This window comes from Megascapheus bottae, chromosome 7, assembly GCF_031878675.1.
Source record: "Megascapheus bottae isolate mThoBot1 chromosome 7, mThoBot2.hap1, whole genome shotgun sequence".
Lineage (NCBI taxonomy): Eukaryota > Metazoa > Chordata > Mammalia > Rodentia > Geomyidae > Megascapheus > Megascapheus bottae.
Window position 1 is genome coordinate 58,547,275 of NC_143515.1, and position 13,723 is coordinate 58,560,997.

The following is a 13,723-nucleotide window of genomic DNA, read 5'->3' on the forward strand; positions in this document are numbered from 1 at the left end:
AATGCATAGACAATTTAAAGTTTTGATATATTTGTGATATTTATCTTTGAGCACTGCAATCTCACCCCCCGCCCAACCAAGGGAATTCAATGGGAATGTTTATTGTGACTTGTCCTCTGTTGCATTTTAAAGTTATTTCCTGTAATTTATTTTCAGTACATAATTAAAAATTTGTTGTATATATAAAATGAAACTTGTGATTCTTTTTTAAGGAATTCTTCAAACATGTATTCCACTACATAAACCATAATTGTTTATACTGAAAAGAGCATGAGCAGGAAACACTCAAGTTGAGAGCTCTAAGGTATTGTATCTCAAAACTGAACTTGTAAAACTAAGCTTATTTTTCTGTGTTTTCTTGTGAGAAGCCTGGTGCAGCTTGGGGTTTGTTAATTCCCCTCCCTCTCATTCCTTCCTTCCCCTCCCTCCCCCCTCCCTCTTATATTCTTTCTTTCCCCATCTTTCTTCCTTAAGCTCTCTTTCTTCCATTCTATTTCCAGCGTGTGTGTGTGTGTGTGTGTGTGTGTGTGTGTGTGTGTGTGTGTGAGATATGTGAGACTAACGTTTCTTTGGTATATTTATAGCATTCTTTGAAAACACCTATTAAAGCCCTAGTTTGATTTTCAGTGAAAATTCAGATGCTGAGTTTAAAATGCATGAAAGCTCTAAATGTATTTTGGTTGATTTATCTTTTCTCCCACTCCATTTGAATCCTCTTTTTATATGGATTGTATTTGTTCCTGTCTGTGGTAAATTGCTTCCTCATCTGTTTTTAAACATAAAAGAATCCACTTGAAATGTCTTTATTTCTTTCACCACCCTGTTTTATGAATGCTGTGGACTGTTTTTATGAGTGAAAAAATAAAAGTTTGTTGTATAATAGCAATCGTTCTGAAATTTAAGACTTTTCATAGCTTACCTTTTTAAAAATATGAAATAATAGACTTTTGGGTTCCTTAGTATTTCTGGTTAGGGCTTTCCCCAAGAAAGTACTTCAATTTTAGATAAGCTTGAAACATTGTTAAACACACAGTAAAAGGGACTAAAGAAAAAACTTGACTGAAGAGACAACTTTGATGTTAATATATTTTCTGTGGTACATTTTAAAATAATTACAAAGTTTTTTTTTAAATGAGATTTTTGCAGCAAAAAAACTTTCTTAAGGCATAAATAATTTACTTTTCAGTGCAGGGAAATAATTGACCCTGTTATTGAGTGTAGAAAACATTTTTTGCTGCTCATAAAGGTAGATTGGCACTCATTTTTGCTTCAGTGAAATTAGTTGTAAAAGTAAGGAATGGGATTTCACCTCTCCTCTCCCCCCCTCCCCGCCTCATACTAGGGTTGAACTCTCAGGGTCTTGAGCTTGCTAAGTAGGTGATCTACCACTTGAGGCACATACTTGGTGTCAGTATTTCACCTTTGAAGGTTACGTTTTCAACTCTTGAGCTTTGTAGGCTGGTTAGGCTAGAGACTTCAAGGAGTACTTGTTTTAGCCCTTTAGCTAGGTAATAAATATTACTATGTATGGTGCAGGTTTAGCCTTCAGCCTAAAAACTCATGGCCATAATTCCTGTCAGTTATTGGACCGGAGTTGATGTGCACACCTTAGTATCTGGACAGACACATATTTGCTTTAGTTGTGGGTGATAAAATCATACTGAAGAGCTGGTAGCTGTGTTTTGGCAGCCCTCATTCTTGCCCAGAGTTTACAAATCAAATGACTGCCTTGCCTATCTGGAGCTTCTGCCACAGACAGAACTTGACTTTGAAGAATTTTCTAGTTGTTGGTTCCTGGTCAAACAGAACCAAGGTATACCTCTCATCACATAGTTGTCAGCCTCTGCATTTATCAGATTGGATCTTGGGAACGTCTCTGTTTAGGTTAGTATTTTGCTGGAGTGTAAGCCTCACAGTGCTCACCACTACGGAAGTACAGTTTTCATGTGCTTTTGGTTTATGAATTTGGGAGTCATTTATTTGCCCTTTGCATTCATTATGATTAGCTTAAATTAGTTATGGGGGGATTTCATTGTGAAATATGCACGTTTGCATTGTGTTAAAAATCAGTTTCATCCTTATTATGCCTCTGCCTTCCTCCTTTTCTGTCTTTTCTAAACAATTTTTTCTTGTTCTGTTTTTATAGTTGCAAGAATGCATAGTTGCGTAGTTCCATTTTTGTAGTCTGTCTCTTTACAGCCAGTGACAGCAGAGAACCAGATAAAATGTACCTAAAGATAAATATAAGAAGGCTTAGGGAATTGAATTACAGCTGTCTGTAGCTCAAATCTACATATATATTTCTACTTTTCATACTAATGACAGTCTTATAAGATAGATAGGAAATCTAAAGTCTCAGACATGATGGTTTATACCTGTGTTCTTAAGTTTGAGGCCTGCATGGGCTGTGTGAAACTTGGTTTGAAGAAACATGTCTAGGTATTTCAGGCTGCAAACAGGGCTCAAGCACACACCCCTGGAAGCTTGCATAACTACAAAAGCTGCAGACAACATCTGTACATTGAGATGCAGACTGGCATTGTGAAAAACATTAAAAAGAACAGATTTTGCTAATACCGAAGCAAAGTAAACATTACCCATAATATTACCACGTTAAAGAACAGGAGTCAGTGGGGCATTGTGGCCCATGCTGTAGTCCCAGTAGTAGGACAGCTGAGGTCCGAGCACCATGAGCCTGGGGTCATCCTGCTGTGCAGCGACACACTGTCTCCAAAACAAAGCAAAACAAAGATGTGGAAATCAACTTGTTATGTTACTTGAGTATTTCAGAGGTAAACATTTAGACACATCTATGTGTGCAAAAATATGTTCTTAGCTTTTATTTTGCATAGAAGAATTATCCTGTGCTTTGCTTTCCTAAGTAATTATTTAATAATCAAATGATCCTTTCAATGGAAGAAGAATTTCTTAACTGTTTGAGGCAGAATGTCTTGGTGTTGCCCAGGCTGGCAACACACAGGGATTCAGGGATTCTTCTGCCTCGGCCCCACGGGTTGCGAGGACTACGAATACGTACCACTACCAGACCTGCCACGCCTGGCTGGTGGCTGGAGTTTGAGGAGGGAAAAACAGACTTTGGATCATTAACAGTTTGCTTTTTATGACAGTTTTCCTCTTGTCACAGGATTGGTGAGAGAAGCAAGTAAAATGTGAAAAGTGCTTAGCAAGCAGGTACAAGAAGAGAAAATTGTGGCCAAGCCATCTGCTTGATCTGCTGACTCTGCCAACTCCTTCCTGAAGCTTATTCATAAGTTTTTGTTACGTTTTTCTTTTTTGTCATGTATTAAGGATGTGGTAATGAGGATCAAATCCAGTGCCTTGTGCATGCTAGGCCAGGTACTGTACCACTGAACTACATTCCCAGCCCTTTAAAAATAGTTAAAAAGAAAAGAAATGGGTTTATATGAGTTTATATGGTAATTATTAAACCAGAAAATCAGTCTAAAGGCAAACAAATCTAGCTACTGACAGAAAGTGCGTCTTTTAAAAATGACATAGTTTAGGGACCAGGAGTTTGGCGTAGTGGTAAAGTGCTTGGCTAGCATGCATGAAGAAGACCTGGGCTCGATTCCTCGGTACCATATATATAGAAAAAGCCAGAAGTGGTGTGTGGCTCAAGTGGTAGAACTCCAGCCTTGAGAAAAGTCCAAGGACAGTGCCAGGCCCTGAGTCCAAGCCAGGATTGGCAAAAATAAATAATGACCTAGTTTAGACATCCTAGTTTCAAAATATGAACCCTACCTAAAGGTTGTCTAACTTAAGAGCTGGAAAAATACTTAAATTTCAGTTCTAGAAAGAGGAGGTAGACCTTAGTAATAGAACTGAACCAGTACTATAGAACTTGCGCCTTAGCTTCTTTGGCTTTAAAAACAGTATCTTTCTGATATTAAGAGGCTATAAGAATGTACAAATTCTGAAATACATTCCTTTAAGCTTTTGCACAGGGTTAGTAGTCTTTCTTAAAATTGTAGCTACCAACTAATATACCTGTTTTTGGCAGTATACATTCTTCTAAAGAGAAAAATGATTCGTTTTGGAGGATGACTGTTTTGGCTACTTTGTCCTTGAAAGCAAATATTATTTTTCAAGAAGGCACACTTCAAGCAGTTTTTAAGTCTTGTATTACATATTTTTATACATGATAAATTCTCAATTTTGCTGATCCCAGGATTTGAACTTAGGGGTCTATGCTGTCCTTGCGATTCATTGTCCTTGAGTTTAATTCAAGGCTAGTGCTTTAACACTTGAGCCATGGCTCCATTTAAGCCATTTTTGGTTGTTTATTGGAATAAGAGTCTCAGGAACTTTCCTGCCTCGACTGGCCAGGGTATTTTCTAATAGTAGGATTAGGATTTTTCCTGCTATTTTTATTCTGATATAGAAGCTCTCTGTAGGGAGCTGAAATTCTATTGCTTCTCCTGGGAAGAGGTGGAGGACAGATGTAATCAATAGATTGAAAATACTCTTTTGTTTTAATGTGAATATTATATCCCATTATACAGAGTTCAGATCCATTCTTAACCTTAGGTTTTCTTTTGTAGCTATTCACAATCTTTGGACTAGTTCTTGTCTTTTAAATACCTTCCTTAAGGAACAAACTTTAGGCAAAACTGGTCTTTGTGTCTGTTTCTTTTAGGAATGGTATGAGAATTTATAATGTTTTGTGTCCTTTCATTAGCTTTTGAATGCAGAGAACAGAACCTGAGGGGTAAATTGTATAAATCAATAGACATTAAACCACCTATAAAGATGTAATCATTAAGGTTAAACATGTTTATCTTATATAATGAGCATCTTTCAATATTCAACTCCTCAATGAGGAATCTAGTAAAGCAGTGTTAATGAATTAAAGGAATAGGAGTTCTGTAGTCCACCAGACTTGTTGGAAGCAAGTACACTGAGTAATATGAGCCTTTAATAGCAAATAGCAAAGTCAGACATTTAGATCAGCAAGGCTCAGACTCTTTGGTCTCTTAAAATCATTGGACTATCCTAGCCAAGTGGGATCATGATTCAAGGTCAAAATAGGCTAAAAACATTAGACTCCATGTCTAAAAAGACAGGTATGGTGACTGGATACAGTGGCTTGTTTGCAATCCTAGCTGCTCGGGAGGCAGTGGTACCATATTCTGAGGTGGGCCCAAGACAAAAGTAGGAATCTATCTGAAAAGTATACTGAAGCCCAAAGGGCTGGGGTGGTGGCCCAAATGGTTTAACATTGTCTAGCAAGTGTGATGTGCTGAGTTCCAACCTTAGCGCCCACAAAGCAAAACCAAAACAACGTTTTGAATAGTTAACTATCTCAGAATTAAAGGCACTTCCCATCACCCTCCCTCACCAGGAGTGACTGACAGGCATAAGGAAAGTATGACAGCAAAATATAAAGGCATAAGCTAAGTATCCACTCCAGGGCTTGCCTTTGTGGCAGCATACATTGACAGCTGACTCTAAGATAAGGGAACTACAGCCTCTGGCATCCATTAGAGAACTGATTGGCTGTGCAGGGCCCTAAAGCACGGAGACCTCAGCCTTGTTTTGACAGGGTGAGAACCCAAATCCAGACCTTCTGAACTAGGAAACTTTCACAGCTGCCTTCTCTACAGAGAAGTGAACTGCTGGACAGGGTCTGTAAACTTTGAAATAAGCAGGAAGAATAGTGTGTCCAGGACTCCAGAACTCAGAGCACTGGTCATCCTGAGGCTTGGAAGGTTACTGTCTAAGGGAAAACAAACCTGGGGTGTTAAGAGTAAGTAGGAAGCTTCCTGGACCAGGAGCTACAAAACATTCTGTAGTAACAGTAGCTCCCAATATATAAAGTTGGGAAATGTAGAAGTGCACATTGAATCTCTCTACAAGAGATTCCAGCTAGGTTTTCTCTATCTGAGCTGTGCATGGGATTCAGGCCTGGTGCTCAAGTACTGGATGAAGGCTTGGTCACTGAGTCATATCCCTTAGTCCAGTAATTAGAAATAACACCTCAACCCAACCCCTATACTATTCTACCTGAACATTAAGACTATTTCATCTGAATACAGGTGTTACCTAACCAATGACTTGGCCTCACCAAACTCCCAACATCGAAATACAAGAAAACTGAAAACAAAACAGCAATATAGCTCTTCAGAGTGTCAACAATCCCATAAGAGACCTGAATGATAGTGAAACTGATGGAATTTGAGATGATGAACTCAGAAGAACGCCCTGGGTTTGATTCCCCAGTACCCCATAAACAGAAAAAGCTGGAAGTGGCACTGTGATTGAAGTGGTAGATTAGTACCCTTGGAACAAAAGATGCTCAAAGACAGTGCCCAGGGCCTGAGTTCAAGCCCCAGGAGTGGCCAAAAAAAAAAAAAAAGTGTATAATCTTAATGAAATCAAATGTGTACAAACATGATTAAGCAAGATAATACAGGACATGAAAAAAATCCAATAAATATACAGAAATATGAAATACTGGCAACAGAAAGCTCAATAATCTTAATACAGTGAGAAGCTGAAAGTAAAGTGTAACAGATTGAAAGTAAGGAACTGGATCACAAAGGTAAAGAAAATACAAATGGAAATCCCATCAAAAGACCAATGAATTATGGGTACAGAAGATAGAGAGTAGACAGGCTGAAGGCATAGATAATATTCAGTGAAATTGCAGAAAATTATGCCTATCTTGAGAAAAGGTCAAGAACAAACCAGTAAGAATCAGAAAAATACTCCTAGACATAGGTTAAACAATATAGAACAAAGGAAGAATATCAAAAGCTAGGAGAGAAACAAATCAGATGTAAAGGCAAGCCTGTCAGAATAGCAGAATTTCTAACCAAAATTCTACAAGCAAGGAAGGTTATAATTCCAAACTCTGAAATACAGTAACTGTCAGCCTAGATTAGTGTATGCAACAAGCTATTCTTTATAATTGGAGATAAAAAATAAATTAATAACCACTACTCCAGCACTGAAGGTGGTAGTTAAAGGAATACTGCACACAGAAGTTACCCAGGGAAATACAGGAAAAATACAGCTCAATAGCCAAGTACACTAGCAAGTAATTGCTGGGGCCAGCCGGCAGCGAATGAGGATTCCTGATTTAGGGGGTGAGGACTTTGAAAAGAAGATAATTGGTATAGTATCTCACTTTGTTATCTGATATATTGAATTTATTTGTATTTGGATATCTGAAATTTGATAGGGAAGGGGGGAAAACCAAGACGGGTGGGGGGTGTGTGTGGGGGAGGGAAATGGGTACCAAGACATGTGAAAGGGTATCAATGTATGTGCATTAATGCACCTTCTATCTGGCAAATATCATGTAACCCTTTTACTAATTACAATAAAAAAAAATTTAAAAATAAAAAAAAATCTATTTGAAAACAAATTCAGAGTAAAAAGATTGAGGTGCAGCTCAAGTAATACAGTGTGAGTCCCTGAACTGCAAATAAAAACAATGTTTTCAAAGAAAAAAAAAATGGGTTTGGGAGGTCTACAGCTCAAGTCAGCAGTCCAAGAAGGCTGTGAGCTTAAGACTGTCGTCTCCTTTATTTCTTTGCTCAATCTTAAATACTTTTCAAATACTTAAGACCAGGAAACTGCCAGGATCAAATTATGTTAAACAAGAGAGATTAACATAGCCCAAAGTCATGCTAATAGCTCATTTCCTTGTATACTCAGCTGTGTGGTCCAAGGTCGCTCTGACCCCACACTCAGTCCTCTACCAGTGATGATGTAGATGACCAAGTGAGGATTAAAAGAGAAGCAGAGACCACAAAATAAAATGACAGGAAATACTACATACCTTCCACTATTATACTGGCTTGTCTCAGTTTTCTAATAAAAGATATAGAATGAAGGGCTGGACTAAAAAGCTTGATCTGACCATCTGTTGTATTTGAGAAAAAACATTTGACAAAGACAGACATTGGCTTTGGATAAAAGGATGAAAAGAACTCTCTAAAACAGGATACCTATACTCAAATCAGATAAAACAGATTTCAAATGGTTTTTCAACCGGGTATGTTCTTTCATTAGATTTTCCTCATAATTCAGATCAGCCACTTGCAATCATTGTAGTTAAATCAGCCCTCCCATTTTTATCAGTTTCTTACTCATTTGTTACATTATTATATGTCTTCCTATATATATTGACTACTAACAGGCAGAGTTATCTTTAGTCACTGACGTATTTTTAGCTCTTAAAACAGTTCCCGACACAGTGAGAATGTAATGCTAATTATTAACTACTTGGGTTTTCAGAACTGAAACACTGCTTTTAAATGGATTGAGGCTATAGGATTTTTTTGGGCCATAGGGTCATATGAAATGATTTCATATTTCTATGTCACAACAATTGGTCATGTAATTGTCTTCATGCTATAAGCTTGGAAGGACTTTGGGATGTAAGTGGATGAGTTTAATTACTATTAGAAAAAAATATCACCTTTATTAAAAGAATTTGGCATGTAACTCCACTGCTTACAAGGCACTAGCCATAGATTAAGTAAACTGCATCAGTCTTTTAAGGACAATGTAAATAGTGGAAGAACGAATGAAGTAGAGAGCTTGGGAGAAGCACAAAATGAAGGAGGTGGAACTCAGTTTTCATTGGCATTTGCCCAGATAAGTTGGCTAGTCCAGTTGTCTACAAACAGCTGTTTCACTGAATAAATTTCAAGCTTTTATGTCTGGTTGGTTTTTATTTACTTATTGTTTGGGTCATGGGGCTTGAATTCAGGGCCTGGACATGTCTCTGAGCTAGTGCTCTACCACTTTGAGCCACAGCTCCCCTTCTGGCTTTTCTCTGGTGGTTAATGGGAGATGAGTCTCATAGACTTTCCTGCCTGAACTGGCTTCAAACCTAAATCCTCAGTTCTCAGTCTTCTAAGTAGCTAGGAGAACAGGCGTGACCTGCCAGAGCCTGGCTTCTGGCTGGTTATTCTATCGTGTGTTTTTATAGTACCTATATCTATGGTGCTGTGTGGAAGGATCAGGAAAAGTGTCCCTAAGGAGATAGGGGGATTATAGCAACTTGAGAAGCACTAGCTATTCAAGCATTGTATTCATTCCACATGGATGTATTGGGTTTTTAGTTACCCAATAAACGAGGAAGGTGTCAGTGAGCAAACAGAAAAAAATACCAACCTTTGCAAGAAAGTCAAACAATAAAAATGTAATAATGCAAATTATATGGTTTGTTTGAATGTAGAAAATGCTAGAGAAGAATCGAAACAGGATTTGGTGGAGATGAGAGAGTAAGGCACCGCAAGGCCTTTTCAAGGAGGCCTTTTCATGCTGCTGTTCACTGTCTACCACCAACATACCTCTTCTTTCATCTTGCAGCATCCCACCTGTCCAGCACAGTGTAACTCTCCCTTATATACAGCATGCAGCCCTCATTTTGTAGGACTATACTTGGGTCCACACAAAGTCTTGGTGTTGGAAATTACATCACTCTGAACCACCTTTTTGTAACATTACCTGCATCACAGTGTAAGTTGGGTTTCAGAGAGGGGAGAAGGGAGGTCGGGAATTTGGCCTACTGGTAGAGTGCTTGTCTCACATGCACGAAGACCAGGGTTTGATTCCTCAGTACCACATACATGGAAAAAAGCCAGAAGTGGTACTGAGGCTCAAGTGATTAGAGCTTTAGCCTTGAGAAAGTCAAAGGACAGTGCTCAGGCCCTGAGCTCAAGCCCAGGACAGGCAAAAACAAAAACAAAAAAAAATTGGGTTTTGGGTCTCAGCACCTAACTGGAGGCTCAGAGTAGGTTGTTAATGTATACAGACTGATCTTCCAGCCATGATGGAGACAGATCAGTGGTGGTAGGGAGTTTGTCTTGAGCACAAACCCAATCTCCATGTTTGCTTTCACAGCCACTGAACTATGACATGAATAGCAAGCACTACAGTGTCTTGAAGCTGTCTTACATTCTGCAGAGGAATTTCTAAGTCCAGATTTCAGGATACAAATGGGCAAACAATTAGAACTTCTTCCAATTTGCATACTGATTTATATTTAGAGCTGCTGCTAACGGAACCTTTGTAAAAATTTTAGCTGAGTCTAGTATGATGTAGTACCCTCAAAGTTCTATTCTTGTGATATTATTCAGGCAAATAAGCAAATTTGGGGTGGTTGTGATATGTAAGTGTTCCTTCAAGTTTGAGGGAGGGAACACTTGGAATGAGCCTCAAGGAGTAAATGGATATTCTTGGAAATAACAGGCAAATTAAACATTTTTCCAGTTTAAGAAAATTGGCATTTAAATAAAGTTGGCTTTTACAAAGCCTTATGCAAGATGGGATCAACTTCATTATACCAAAAGCAAGGTTTATTTCTACTCTTGAGTGTTTCGGGGACATACTTAGCCATATATAAACAGTCAATCATGTTTTCTGGTCTGAAATGCCTTATCTCTCCCACCACTGTGGATTCAGTCCATATCTATGTTTCTCAAGGCTCTTCTTCCCTGTTGCTGAAGCCAGGCTTATTTTTATGTTTCTTGTATGTGAGGGTCCTAAAGTAGGTTTCTGCTTATGCTCTATTTTAGAATCAGTCTGCATAGGTGAATCATGTTAACTCTTCAGCCCAGCTTTTGTGGAGTAGGTAAGTATATGAAATGCTGACATTTTAGTTATAGAAAAATTTATTTCATTATTATCTTCATTAATCCTTCTGAAACAGATAGATAATCAGTGGAGGGCTGGCAGGAGCAGGTGTCACCTGGAGAGAGGGATGGAAGATGGCACAGAGAAGTTTGCATGGTCTCAACAACTCTGCCATTTTGATTGATTGATTGATTGATTGTGTGTGTGTGTGTGTGTGTGTGTGTGTGTGTGTGTGTACATGTACGTGTACACATATGCTGGGGCTTGAACTCAGGGCCTCACATTCTCCCTTAGCTTTTTTGCTCTAGGCTGGCTCTCTGCCACTTGAACGTACCCCTTCATCTGGCTTTTTACTGGTTAGTTGGAGATAAGAGTCTCTCAGACTTGGATTCTCAGGCCAGCTTTGAACCATAATCTCCCTATCTCGGCCTTCTGAGTAGGTAGGATGACAGGTCTGAACCACCAGCAGCTGAAAACCTCTGCTCTCTTGAGGATAATCTATGGTTTTATTTTAGCCTGTGGCTTTTAAATCCTAGGCACTCAAAAAATTGTTTTTGTCAGTCATAATTAAAAAACTTAACTCTATATTTAATATTCTAACTTAAGCAATTTGTTTAGCCTGGTAGAATTATTATAGGTTACTAAGCTTGAAATTCTGTCCAAATGACATAGCTTTCCCCTTGGCATCAAATTCTTTCCAAACATAAACAGAGCATCATAAAATGTTGCAATTTTTCTTGGGCTTGTCATAGCATACCTGCTCAGTGGTATAAGCACATCTTCTTATGTGTTTATTCACCAGCATTTTTAGTAAGTATCTTCTATATTCCAAATACTGTGCTATATATTGGAGGCACAGTAATGAATCAGATGCCAAGTTTCTTTTGCCATAAGCTTTATTTGCTTGCCAAGGAGACATCGAAGCCAAGTAATTAATGACCTGATGGCTCAAGTAGGAAATCCTGTCATATTCCCAAAATAACAGCAGGGGGCAGAAGAAATCTACCTTATAAAAATCTAGTGGCAGCATTTCCCGTGTAGCAATTTACAACATGGTTACTTCAGATGGAAGAAAATAGAATCTGGTTTTGTACTCAGAATCACTGCTTATTTAGGTGGTACCTAAATATAGGAAATACAAGCAGGAGGAACTTTCTGTATAAAAGAACTCTCTAATTCCTCTAAAACATAGACTCTCAAGCCCCTGCTCTAGATCTATCTTGGAAAAGAAGTGTATGCGTATATGTCTATATCTATATCTTACATAATTTATCTACTAAAAATAGACTCCCAAATCTGAAATTGTATTCAGCCACATTTTCATTGTCGCTGAGAGAGTGAGAAAGAAACAATCATTCTCATTAGCTAATGTCATTCGTATTTGCGCATTAGTAGTCCTCAGCCTTTGAGAGTAAATAAGAGGAAATTTTCAGAAATGCAGAAAGAATAAAGGTATGTGTATGTGTGTGGGGGGGTGGATACTGTTATGGCTCCAAGAATGAAATCAACACAATATTTGAAAGAGCTCGGAAAGAATAGTCCCAGGATATGATTCTTATATTTTTGGTGAGCTCTGGCTCAGTACTTGTATTTTTGTTTCTTGGTTTTGGAGAGCAGTGGGAAAAATATTTTTCAAATGCCAAAGAAGGCAGAAAGTAGTGTAATGGCTTTCGTATGCCTCCTGCCTAAGAATTAATAGCTTGGAAGATTCGTTGTCCTATTTACTAAGGACCTGGTCGCAAATAATTCTTGGTAGGCCGCTCACCTTTTGGTGCACCTACAGGTGAAGTGCTGACGATTCTTGTTTTGGTCTACCTTTACAACAATGCTGGTTAGAAGACAGCCTTGGAAGATATTTTGCCTTTCTAAGTGAAGGGAAGATTTGCTCCCAGTGTTGGAAGACAATGTTTCCTCCAGGTGCAAAGGACAGGTATGCGTCATCCCCAATTAAAACATTGCTGACATTCACTTTACTCCACTGCTCTGTCTGCAGGTGAGCAGGCCCTCTTCACATTATCCACTGAAGCCAGGGGTAAACGGTATGTAAAAATACTGACAGCAAAGAACAGCTGTGCTGTAATGAAATAGTTTTCTTCTTCTTTTGTCTCTGGTCCAGGAGTTTGATACAGCATCCATGAAACTATAACTGGGTGATTATTTAAACTATTCCATGCTGTAGAAAACAGCAGAGACAGCTCCCCATTCATTTTATGAAACAAGCTTAATAGCTAAAATGCAACAAAAATGGAGTGGAGCGAACATGAGACAGTTTTATTTACAAATATAGAAATCACAATTCTAAGCAAATAGAAAGGTATGAAAGGAGGATATGGATATTATTTATATGAAATTATTTCAGGTGTGTTACTATAATTTAATCATCAGGATGTTGATTAATATAGTTTAGTATATTAACAGATTAAAAGAAAAAAACTGTAATGGATGATAAAATTTTAAATAATCCAATAGGGAAATGTGTAAAAACATGGGATGAAGAAAAAATAATGAGTTCTTGTTGCACAAAGCTTAGCTGTATTTAGAATTTAGTGTGTTAAGTAATCTACAGGAATGAAGAGAATTTGGTAAGGCGGTTATAAATATTAAAAACATAAAAGCTAAGCTAATAGTTTTTCTGTAAATAAAAGAGGGAAAATTAGGAATAAAAATGATTCCCTATTTTTGACAGAAACAATATCCACAAAATACTTACTTATAGATCTTATGAGAGAAAAAATTTCACCTTGTTATCTGATATATTTTATTTATGCTTAATTGGTTATTTGAAATAGGATAGGGAAGGGGGGAAATCACGATGAGTTGGGGGAGTGGGGGGGTATGGGGACCATGACATGAGAAAGGGTATCAATATTTGTGAAATAATGTACCTTCTATCTGGTGAATATAATGTAACCCTTCTATTAATTACAATAAAAAATATATGAAAAAAAAGGATGAGCTGGGCATCGTGACTCATGCCTGAAATCCTAGCTACTCAGGAGGCTGCGATCTGAGGCACTAGAAAACAGGAAGTGGGGGCTGTGGCTCAAGGGGTAAGGTGGTAGCCTTGAGCTCAAGAGCTCAGCGACAGTGCCCAGGCCCAGAGCCTAAG